At 31.4% G+C, this 12,862-nt stretch overlaps 1 long non-coding RNA gene across 1 annotated transcript in view; it reads right to left on the bottom strand.

The window, feature by feature from the left end:
- LOC139502314 (uncharacterized) overlaps positions 1-12,862 on the bottom strand; it is a 108,553-nt gene that overhangs the window by 29,873 nt on the left and 65,818 nt on the right. The gene's annotated exons all lie outside the window — the stretch shown is intronic.

Here is a 12,862-nt window from a genome sequence, read left to right as displayed (position 1 = left end):
GAATTATTTAGTGAGATAACGTCATCTATATAGCGGAAAGTAAAGTTAAAAGATAATGCCAACTTCTTATATTTCTTCCTAAGAAGTTTCTGCATGAAGTCAATCTCATAATAATAAAGAAACCACTCGGCAAGAAGAGGGGCATCCCTTTGGAATGCTGACGGTCTATTGAAAAACACGTCCTCCAAATTTAACAAATATGTTGTCAATGAAGAAATCAAGCATCCTGATAATGTCAGTTTCGGAGACATTTTTGTTTGAATCAAAGCGATCTTTTGCAAAGTAGGATTTATCCTTCCCCAAGACAAGATACTTGTTTTTACGTTGGCCATTCTTTTTTATGAAACAAAGCAATATCAATTCTTTCAATTTATCTTTTAGTTTGGAATGGGGATACTTGTGTAAGTGTTAAAAATGAAAATGTTTTAATACTATTGCAAGATGAGAGAGCCTTAATTTTGTTTGTGTGTACTCTAAAAGATTTTTGGAGTTTTTCTAGTATCCACATCTGATTCATGCCACCTCTAGGATAGGCAGTTTCACAATAATTTTGAAGTTTGATAAAATGAGCGTTAATAATTTAAAAAGAGTTTTCGTCGAGCACTATGAATACCCAGCAATATACCGTTGTTTGTAATGACACTTATGTAGTTTAGGTATCCAATACAGTTGTGGAATATTCAGTTCTTCATCTTTGATTGCAATTACAAAGGAACATAGAACAGACCTATGATAATCCAGGATTTCCTCCTTGGTAAGTGTTGTAAGGGTATCTGTTGTGTTTCCAAGTGATCATGAATTGTCAATACCTAATTCATTTTCCAAGCAGTTAATGTATTGAGGTTTACACACAACAACGATGTTGTTTGGGGTTTTAACTGCTTATACAACAAAATATTTGTCATGGAAGTATGACAAGTGTTTTGCAACATTTGGGTTTTTAAAGATTGACGTAGCATTGGTATGAATAGACCCATTCAGGTTCTTAATTCTGATTTGTATCAACGACCTCACAGGCTTAATCCAATCGGAAAGAGTATATATGTCTTCCTTCTTTCGCTTAGACCATTGTCTGGCATAATCTTCGACTGAATCTATTATTAGGTCTTTCCACCTTTCCGTGGAAAGACCTATTGGATTTCTTCTGATTATTATTATTAGGTCTTTCCACCTTTCCGTGGAAAGACCTATTGCTTTTGTTCTGATTATTATTATTATTATTAGGTCTTTCCACCTTTCCGTGTGGAAAGACATATTGTATTTGTTCTGATTATTATTATTTTTTTTTTTTTTTTTTTTTTTTTTCTTCCGCCTAATTTTTTTTCTTGCATAGTATTGATGTTTCAAAAGATGTCGCTTAGATATTTGGAATATGATATCGTATAGTTTATACGCTTTTAAAATTTACAACGACGTAACAAAATACTTAACGATGTAGGAGTTATCTCCCCAAACACTGTTTTTCTTGTGGCCACTACTCCTTCGCAACCGTAAAAGATTACGACAAATTTATTTTACCAAATTGCTCGTTACATCTTTAGGATAAGGATATTCATTTGGACCGAAGCTATATGGAGACTCCATATGAGAGTTATTCCCCCTTTTTTATTTGATTCAAGTGATATGCATTTTCAACTGGTAAACCATAAGTGATAGAAACCTAGGGTCTTCAGATTTGAGGTCCTTGGTCCAAAAAAATGAAAATGAGGTCAAGGTCAAAGGTCAAAGTCATATTCTAAATTTTGATTTTGGCTTATTTTCACTTCTTTTCAAATACCGAATGACATATTTACAAATAATTTTTCATAAATTGTTAGTTGCGACATGTCCTTACTTGTATATTTTGGTTGAAAGGGTGCGCATACAATAAATGGGAGTTTTTGTCCATCTAACATTTAAAATTACGCGTAAAGTGGTATTACTCATTAACCAAACATATTAAAGACCTAGGGTCTTTTGATTTAAGGTCCTTGGTTTGTGACCTTGAAATTGAGGTCAAGGTCATAGGTTAATAAGACGTTCTAGATTTTGACCTTTGCTTTAAATTCATATAAATACATCATCAAGCCATAGGAACTATCATTTTAAACTGATTTTAATCTTTCAATATCAAAATAGATCTGTACTAGTGAAAAGACCTTCAATTGTTCTCTGAACAATTGGTTTTTAATTAGGTCTTTCCACTTTTCCGTGGAAAGACCTATAGGTTTTGTTCTGATTATTAGGTCTTTCCACCTTTCCGTGGAAAGACCTATAGGTTTTGTTCTGATTATTATTATTATTTTTTTTTTTCTTCCGCCTAATTCTTTTCTTGCGTATTATTGATGTTTCAAAAGATGTCGCTTAGATATTTGGAATATGATATCATATAGTTTATACGCTTTAAATACTGACAATGGCGTAACCAAATACTTAACGTTGTAAGAGTTATCTCCCCAAACACTGTTTTTCTTGTGGCCACTACTCCTTCGCAACCGTAAAAGATTACGACAAAATTATTTTACCAAATTGCTCGTTACATCTTCAGGATTAGGATTTTATTTTTGACCGAAGCTATCCAGAGACTCCATATGAGAGTTATTCCCCCTTATGTATTTGATATAGGTGATATGCGTTTCTAACTGGTAAACCATAAGTGATAGAGACCTAGGGTCTCTTGATTTGTGATCCTTAGTCCAAAAAAATGAAAATAGGGTCAAGGTCAAAGGTCAAGGTCATATTCTAAAATTTGATTTTGGCTTATTTTCACTTATTTTCAAATACCGTATGACATATCGACAAATATTTTTTCCAAAATTGTTAGTTGCGACATGTCCTTACTTGGATATTTTGGTTGAAAGGGTGCGCATACAAGAAATTGGAGTTTTTGTCCATCTTACATTTAGAATTACGCGTAAAGTGGTATTACTCATTATCTAAACATATTAAAGACCTAGGGTCTTTTGATTTAAGGTCCTTGGTTTGTGACCTTGAAATTGAGGTCAAGGTCATATGTTAAAAGGACGTTCTAGATTTTGACCTTTGCTTTAAATTCATATAAATACATCATAAAGCCATAGGAACTAACATTTTTAACTGATTTTTCATATTTCAATATCAAAATAGATCTTTACTAGTGGAAAGACCTACAATTGTTCTCTGAACAATTGGTTTTTAATTATTATTATTATTATTATTATTTTTTTTTTTTTTTCTTCCGCCTAATTTTTTTTCTTGCGTAGTATTGTTGTTTAATAAGTTGTCGCTAAGATATTTGGAATATGATATCGTATAGTTTATACGCTTTAAAAATTTACAACTGCGTAACAAAATACTTTACGTTGTATGAGTTATCTCCCCGAACACTGTTTTTCTTGTGGCCACTACTACTTCGCAACCGTAAAAGATTACGACAAATTTATTTTACCAAATTGCTCGTTACTTCTTCAGGATTAGGATATTTATTTGGACCGAAGCTATCCGGAGACTCCATATGAGAGTTATTTCCCCTTATGCATTTGATGTAAGTGATATGCGTTTCTAAATGGTAAACCATCAGTGATATAGGCCTAGGGTCTTTGGATTTAAGTTCCTTGGTCCAAAAAATGAAAATAAGGTCAAGGTCAAAGGTCAAGGTCATATTCTAAATTTTGATTTTGGCTTATTTTCTCTTATTTTCAACAACCGTGAAAGATATTGACAAATTATTTTTACTAAAATGTGAGTTGCGACATGTTGTAACTTATAAATTTTGGTTGGAAGGGTGCGTAAACAATAAATGAGAGTTTTCATCCATCTTATATTTAAAATCATGCCTAAAGTGATATACCTCATTAACCATACATATTACAGACCTAGGGTCTTTTTATTTGAGGTCCTTGGTTGGTGACCTTGAAATTGAGGTCAAGGTCAAAGGTTAATAGGACGTTTTAGATTTTGACCTTTGCTTTAAATTCATATTTATACATTATAAAGTCATAGGAACTGACATTTTAGATTGATTTTTAATATTTTGATAATAAAATAGATCTTTACTTGTGGAAAGACCTTCAATTGTTCTTTGAACAATTGGTTTTTAATTAGGTCTTTCCACCTTTCCGTGGAAAGACCTATTGTATTTGTTCTGATTATTATTATTATTATTATTATTATTATTTTTTTTTTTTTTTTCTTCCGCCCAATTTTTTTCTTGCGTAGTATTGTTGTTTCATAAGATGTCGCTTAGATATTTGGATTATGATATCAAAACAAGACATACAAATTCGAACAGCTTCCAAATTCCATCCTGCAAAACACAGTACAGAAAAGAGTCATATTTTCCAAGAACTATCACCGACTGGAACAAACTACCGGACAACATTGTAAATTGCACTTCAGTCGACTCTTTCAAATCTTCAATTTCAAAGCATCAATATTAACTCAATTACAACATCTTACTTTATTATACAAAACATTTTAAATTTTTAATTTTTCCTATTTTTTAAAAATTGTACATTTTTCCAATCTATGTCTTGTTGTAAGTTTCCTCCTGTGACATAATCTTCAATTTGTTGAAGGCGGTCACTATATGGTAGAATAGAATGTAGTTTATACGCTTTAAAAACTGACAACGGCGTAACAAAATACTTTACGTTGTAAGAGTTATCTCCCCAAACACTGTTTTTCTTGTGGCCACTACTCCTTCGCAACCGTATAAGAAACCGACAAATTTATTTTTCCAAATTGCTCGTTATATCCTTAGGATGTTCTGTTTCATTTCAACCGAAGTTATCCAGAGACTCCATATGAGAGTTATCCCCCCTTTTATATATGATATCAGTGATATGCATTTCTAACTGGTAAACTATAAGTGATGAGACCTAGGGTCTTTTGATTTAAGATCCTTGGTCCAAAAAAATGAAAATTAGGTCAAAGTCAAAGGTCAAGGTCAAATTCTAAATTTTGATTTTGGCTTATTTTCACCTTTTTTCATTAACCTTATAAGATATCGACAATTTTTTTTTACTAAATTGTTAGTTGCGACATGTCGTAACTTATAGATTTGGTTGCAAGGGTGCGTGAACAATAAAAGGGAGTTTTCGCCCCTCTTATATTAAGAATTATGCGTAAATTGATTTTACTCATGAACCATACATATTAAGGAACTAGTGTATTTTTATTTGAGATGTTTAGTCTATGACCTTGAAATTGAGGTCAAGGTCATAGGTCAATTGGACGTTCTAAATTTTGACCTTTGCTTAAAATTCATATTTATACATCATTAAGCCATAGGAACTGACATTTTCATCTGAATTTTAATATTTTCATATCTAAATAGATCCTTATTGGTTGAAAGACCTTCAATTGTTCTTTGAACAATTGGTTTTTAATTATTATTATTTTTTTTTTTTTTTTTCTTCCGCCTAAATTTTTTCTTGCGTAGTATTGATGTTTCAAAAGATGTCGCTTAGATATTTGGAATATGATGTCGTATAGTTTATACGCTTTAAAAATTTACAACTGCATAACAAAATACTTTACGTTGTAAGAGTTATCTCCCCAAACACTGTTTTTCTTGTGGCCACTACTCCTTCGCAACCGTAAAAGATTACGACAAATTTATTTTACCAAATTGCTCGTTACTTCTTCAGGATCAGGATATTCAGTTGGACCGAAGCTATCCGGAGACTCCATATGAGAGTTATTTCCCCTTATACATTTGATATAAGTGATATGCGTTTCTAACTGATAAACCATCAGTGATATAGGCCTAGGGTCTTTGGATTTAAGTTCCATGGTCCAAAAAAATGAAAATCAGGTCAAGGTCAAAGGTCAAGGTCATATTCTAAATTTTGATTTTGGCTTTTTTTCTCTTATTTTTAACAACCGTGAAAGATATTGACAAATTATTTTTACTAAATTGTGAGTTGCGACACGTTGTAACTTATAAATTTTGGTTGGAAGGGTGCTTAAACAATAAATGAGAGTTTTCGCCCATCTTATATTTAAAATCATGCCTAAAGTGATATAACTCATTAACCATACATATTACAGACCTAGGGTCTTTTTATTTGAGGTCTTTGGTTGGTATTGAGGTCAAGGTCAAAGGTTAATAGGACGTTCTAGATTTTGACCTTTGCTTTAAATTCATATTTATACATTATAAAGTCATTGGAACTGACATTTTAGATTTATTTTTAATATTTTGATAATAAAATAGATCTTTTTTTTCTTCCGCCTAATTCTTTTCTTGCGTAATATTGATGTTTCAAAAGATGTCGCTTAGATATTTGGAATATGATATCATATAGATTATATGCTTTAAATACTTACAATGGCGTAACCAAATACTTAACGTTGTAAGAGTTATCTCCCAATACACTGTTTTTCTTGTAGCCACTACTCCTTCGCAACCGTAAAAGATTACGACAAAATTATTTTACCAAATTGCTCGTTACATCTTCAGGATTAGGATTTCAATTTTGACCGAAGCTATCCAGAGACTCCATATGACAGTTATCCCCCCTTATGTATTTGATATAGGTGATATGCGTTTCTAACTGGTAAACCATAAGTGATAGAGACCTAGGGTCTCTTGATTTAAGATCCTTAGTAAAAAAAATGAAAATAAGGTCAAGGTCAAAGGTCAAGGTCATATTCTAAAATTTGATTTTGGCTTATTTTCACTTATTTTCAAATACCGTATGACATATCGACAAATATTTTTACCAAAATTGTTGTTTCAAAAGATGTCGCTTAGATATTTGGAATATGATATCGTAAAGCGTATGCACTTTTAAAACTGACCACTGCGTAACCAAATACTTTACGATGTAAGAGTTATCTCCCCAAACACTGTTTTTCTTGTGGCCACTACTCCTTCGCAACCATAAAAGATTACGACAAATTTATTTTACCAAATTGCTCGTTACATCATCAGGATGTTCTGTTTTATTTTGACCGAAGCCGTATAGAGACTCCATATGAGAGTTAGTTCCCCTTTTGTATTTGAAATTTTGAAATGTATTTTAAACTGGAAAACCATAAGTGATAGAGACCTAGGGTCTTTTTGTTTTGAGATCATTGGTCCAAAAAAAATGAAAATTAGGTAAAGGTCAAAGGTCAAGGTCATATTCTAAATTTTGATTTTGGCCTATTTTCACTAATTTTCATTAACCTTATAGGATACCGACAAATTATTTTTACTAAATTGTTAGTTGCGACATGTCGTAACTTATAGATTTTGGTTAAAAGGGTGTGTAGACATAAAATGGGAGTTTTTGCCCCTCCTACATGTCCTATATTAAGAATTAAACGTAAAGTGATATAACTCATTAACTATACATATTACAGACCTAGGGTCTTTTTATTTGGGGTCCCTGGTTTATGACCTTGAAATATAGGTCAAGGTCATCAGTAAATTTGACGTTCTAGATTTTGACCTTTGCTCAAAATTCATATTTATACATCATTAAGCCATGGAACTGACATTTTTAACTGAATTTTAATATTTTCATATCAAAATAGATCCTTATTGGTGGAAAGACCTTCAATTGTTCTCTGAACAATTGGTTTTTAATTTTGTAGTTGTATTTCTAATTGATGGATTTAGGCTCACGATATTTCGGACTATTGGATAACGAATTTCGACGGGAAATGCTATTGATAATGTTTAGGTCACCGGTCATAAGGTGGCCAGCCGGATTATATTTGAATTGGGAACTAGTACAAGTGCAAATTCAGAATCGACACAGTTGAGGAGTTAAAAAAAACCATAACAATTAAAGCTCAATCTAAGGTCGACTTTACCTAGAGGAGTTGAATGGTTGATTTTATAGAAAAAAATATAACTCACGATACTAATGCCTTGTTCACACGTACTTTTGCTACATTTAATTCGAAATTGTTTAAAAACATGGGAAACCTGAAAGTGTGCTTTATCCATTCACATTCTGGTTTATTTATTTTTAAATCTTCCGGCATTTGTCAAAGGTTATAGTTGTCTTTCTGATATAGTTTTACATCTCACTCCCTTTTTATTAGTTTTGTATTGACATTGTGTCATAGATCATGTTGTGATGTTTAACTATTTCTTTAGGGTTAGGGTGGAGATTGGCTCCTGTTATAAAGTTTAAACCCGCCGCATTTGTTTTTAACCTTCTGTTGTTCCGTAATTGTTGTTTGTTGATGTCGGTCATACGTGTTTTACTTGTTTTCTATATAGATTAGAACATAAGTTTCCCTGATCAAATTGTATTACTACTTGTCATTTGTATGCCCCTTATAGCTTGTTTGTTTCTCGGTGTAAGCCAAGACGTGTTAAAGGCAGTATTTTTGGCCTATAGTGGTTTACTTTTACAAATCTTGACTTCGATAAGGGTTGTCTTATCGGCACTCATACAACATCTTATGGATATCATCTACACATGCTTAAAAAAACCACATGTCTTTCTCTAGATAAGCCTTCCGTGACAAGGTAACACTACGACTATTGAAGTTATATTTATATATAGCGGATGTGGTACAGTGGTCTAGAGCGCTGGACATGAGACTTGGCGATAGATTCTGTACTGTATCAAAGGTGTGAGTTTGAATTCCGCTGAGGGACGGACAGAAATTTGTCATCAGAGAATCTAACTCTAACACTGTTTGGTGTAATTTTCAGACTTATATATATATATATAAAAAATATAAAAAAGTCTAAATTGAAAACAACGTTCAAACCTATGATGGCGTTGGATAAAAACCGCAATTTTTATACACGTGCATGTAACAAATTTCGTTGTAGAAGGGTCTAAATACAGCACAAACAACAATTCCAAAAGACCAAAAGAGTGAAAAAATATGTTTTAACAAAACGCATTTGACTAGCAGGTCGAACAACTGATGTTCTTAAACCCTACTGACTGCCATTGGCGATTGCCAAATAAACTGATCACAAGGTGTACCAAAATGGATATCTGTATTTACTTAATACCAAGTAGAAAACAATAAACCTGTGGTAAAGATGGTAAACCATAGCATGAGGTGCTAAATTTTTTACACCATATCCGGATTTCGACAATTAAAATATATATGTATATTCACAACCTAGTCGACTTATATAAATTTATAATATGCAATTGCTACCAAAACATCGAATTGTACATTATTGTTTATGAAGTCGTAATTATTTAACGTTCGATTAGCTTATTATTCATAATCATTAGTGTGTGTAAATGTAAAATTTGTCGTTAACGTTGCACCAGGATTCATCTGACCTTGACCTCATTTTTATGGTTAACTAAACAACTTTGTGTTTTTGCGATAAGTGCCGTATACTAAATAATGTAAGCAATAGTTCAACTGTGAGAAAAACGGTTCCATGTTTGAACACTTTGCTCTTTAATACAGATTTTAACTCAAGAAATACGATATTTGTAATTATCAATATTTTGTCTTTATTATTTTATAATTGTTTTTATCGTATATTTTGTAAACAATATCAAAATTAAACTCTTCCTAATTCGTATTTTTTTCAGATACATCTATGAATTCGTCAATGAATTTATCTGCAAAATCTGACATATGACGAATGATCAACTAAACAAGGACTGGTTGGTGAGTAAACATAAATACGACCTTCTTCTACGTAAACAATTAGCAAACTTTGAATAACTTTTATTTATCTGTACCTTTACTATTTTCTATTGAGATCAAAGTACACTTTCCACAAAACAATGAATGTGTGTTATATATACTTTACAACTTTAAATACTGACTTCTGAAGTAGTATACATGTTATCCATATATAACTTACCCCATAGTCATTCCTTCGAAACTTTTTCAAAAACCATAAATGAGGAAATCATTATTTTGTTTCTTTTTTTTTCAATTTGAAAATAAAATAAAACAAATAATCAGTGGGTTGTTGAATAGCCAAACAAATTCATCAGTGGTTTATTTTCTAGATAAGAAATTTGTTCTAAGATTTAATTCATCTCTCACTCAAAATTGCAATGATGAGTCCTAAAGCAACCCTGTGGTTTGTTTTTGAAGAGGTCAAAAGGTTCCAAAATATGACCCAATGATCATGACACGAACCCCTAGAAATTAGCAATAAAATCCGTATTCGATTCCTGAATTTAGTTACATTTGAATTTTAGTCGTGTTCCTAATTTGTACAAGTAAATGATATTTACCACAGAACTCGAATAGTTTGTCAGGAAAATGGTAAATAAAGACAAATATGAATGAGGCTTTTCATTACTATTGTGCAAAAATAAACATCAATTGGACGAAGCACCAGAATTACACACACAATTTAGTAAGAAAAAATGCTTTTTGATAGTAATCCGCCTTACGGTATTACACTTACAATGTTTCGTTACCTTCAAAATAATTTTGATGAAATTAGTAGTGCCCAATTTAATAATGTGTTTAAACTGTTTCAGAATAAAATGTATGTGATGAAAAGAATACTGGAGTCCAAATAAATCATGAAAGATAGTGACATATGAAACCAGTTCATTTAAAGATATGATCAAATAACTGTAAATATCTGTGATAAATGATTGAAAAGATAACCATTGACATAATTTTTAATTAGTATTAAATAAAACATTTTTTTCGTAACGCTTTAGCTTGCTACCTTTACAGTTATATAAGTAATGAAATTCTTTACATCGGAATTAAGCACATTTATACTAAAACCAATTGTTGGAATGACACGGGTTATGTTCTTCTGATATATTTTATGATGGTATAATTTTAAACCCCTAACGGGAGGGATTGTGCTTGATATTCTTATGATGAACAATCAGTTAACTTGAGGTTTGTAAGTGGCATGTCAGGAACTGCTAGTAGTCCTTTGTTAGTTTTTATATCATTGTCATTTTGTTTATTTTTTTTTTTTGTTACCTTTTCCGACATCGGACTCGGACTTCTCTGTCACGGTATTGTTGTGTGTTTGTTTTATTCTACATTGGCTAGAGGTTAAGGGGGAGGGTTGACATCTAAATAAAAACATTTTAAGCCCGCTGCATGTGTACGCCTGTCCCAAGTCAGGAGCCTCTGGCCTTTGTAAGTCTTGTATGATTTTTGATTTTAGTTACTTGTGTATAATTCGGAGTTAAGTATGACGTTCATTATCAATGAACTAGTATATATATTTGTTTATGGGTCAGCTGAAGGACTCATCTAGATGCGGCAGTTTGTCGCTGTATTGAAGACCCGTTGGTGGATTTCGGCTGTTGTCTGCTTTATGGTCGGGTTGTTGTCTCTTTGACATATTCCCCATTTCCATTTCAATTTTCATTCTCAATTTTATTTTTTTGATTTATATTTTTTCATTTAAGAGACTAACTTGTGATTTGATTTACCCGAAATTCATACTTACAAATTTATCTTTCATTTAACCTTGTTATTGAATTAAATATAGAATATTAAAATATTAAAATTATTTGTGTCGTCGGGTTGCTGTGTCAATGACTTATACAAAAACAACCCACTTCTCTCGAAGCTTTCTGTATATAGTTTTCAATAATATCAAACTTATAAGAAAACCATAGTCAGGTCGTAAATGCTAGTCATCCTAAACTAGGGATTTCGTAAGTTTATAAATTGTTCTTGGTATTTTTTGTCTCTTTTTCTGTATATTGTCTTTGTTGTTTTTTAACACAAATATTATTAAATACATAAATATAAATTCTAAACCGACCTCAATACACTTAATAATTGATACTGTAATTATATCCTACAATGCTCATACATTGTATGTTCACTTTAATTCTGTGTGTATTGTGTATTACACTAAAAACTTGCATGTTTTATAATTATCGTCGTATTATGATGTTCATGTTTCTTGCCGGACAATGTCTCATGGTTGGTAAAATTAAATAATGTTGTCCCAAGGAAACAACTTCGAATATCTCAGTATTGTAACAAAGATCCATTTGACAATTAAACGTCAAATAAGGTGGGAAAATGTCCTATTACAAATAATCATATTCATAATCATATTCTAACGATAAATATATACATCATAACAAACATTGTCTGATTTATTGGTATATATACAAATATACCAAAATCGCTATATTTATCTTCTTTTTTTTTTTCATTTTTATTTATGTTATTTTTGTGTACTTTGAAGTCTTTCATTATTGTTTACTTAGCTTGGTTTTTGTGTTTGTTTTTTATATACCAATATGTTGCAACAATGAACATATATATGTGTGTAATAAAATAAACGTGTTCTGATATACATTAGATTTGTTAAAAATAGTGTGTATGTGCCTGTTCCAAATCATGTAAAAAGCGTGTAATTCATGAGTTGTCGTTTGTTCATGTCCGTCATAATTGTTTTTCTTAAATAGTTTTGTTAAGCATTAGGTCGCTACTTTTCTAACATTAATTATTTTACATTTTTCTTATCGGGGCCTGTTGTAGACAAATATACGGTACGAGTCTTTTCTTATTTTTTTTCGATTGCCTATCTTAATTGCTTATTTTCTCTTTATTTGAACCGAGTTGTCTCATTGTCAATCATACATCATCTTCTTATTTTCATATTGATCCATATTGAAGTTGTCAACCAGATCTGTAAGGAAACTTCTGTTTAGTTAAATAATTACTTCACTTAGCAATGATACAATTTAGGATAGTCTTTTGACGTTTTTGTGACATGTCTTATGATGTACAACAAAGCTATCTGAGGTCTAACTACCATTGTCCTTGGACATTCCTAACACATGTATTTCAAGAGAGAGGGTCCTTGTAACGCCTATCATTTCAAAATTTCAAAAAGTTTTCAAATATCCGATTTTTGAATTTTTGATCGAATTCTAAAAATATCGACAAAACAATTTTTAAATTTTGAAAATAATTAACATTTTAAAATTATAAACTTCGTTTTCAAATATTA

Source organism: Mytilus edulis, chromosome 13 (assembly GCF_963676685.1).
Source record: "Mytilus edulis chromosome 13, xbMytEdul2.2, whole genome shotgun sequence".
Taxonomy (NCBI): Eukaryota; Metazoa; Mollusca; class Bivalvia; order Mytilida; family Mytilidae; genus Mytilus; species Mytilus edulis.
The sequence above is the reverse complement of the archived record's forward strand: the minus strand, read 5'-3'. Positions and strand labels throughout refer to the sequence as shown.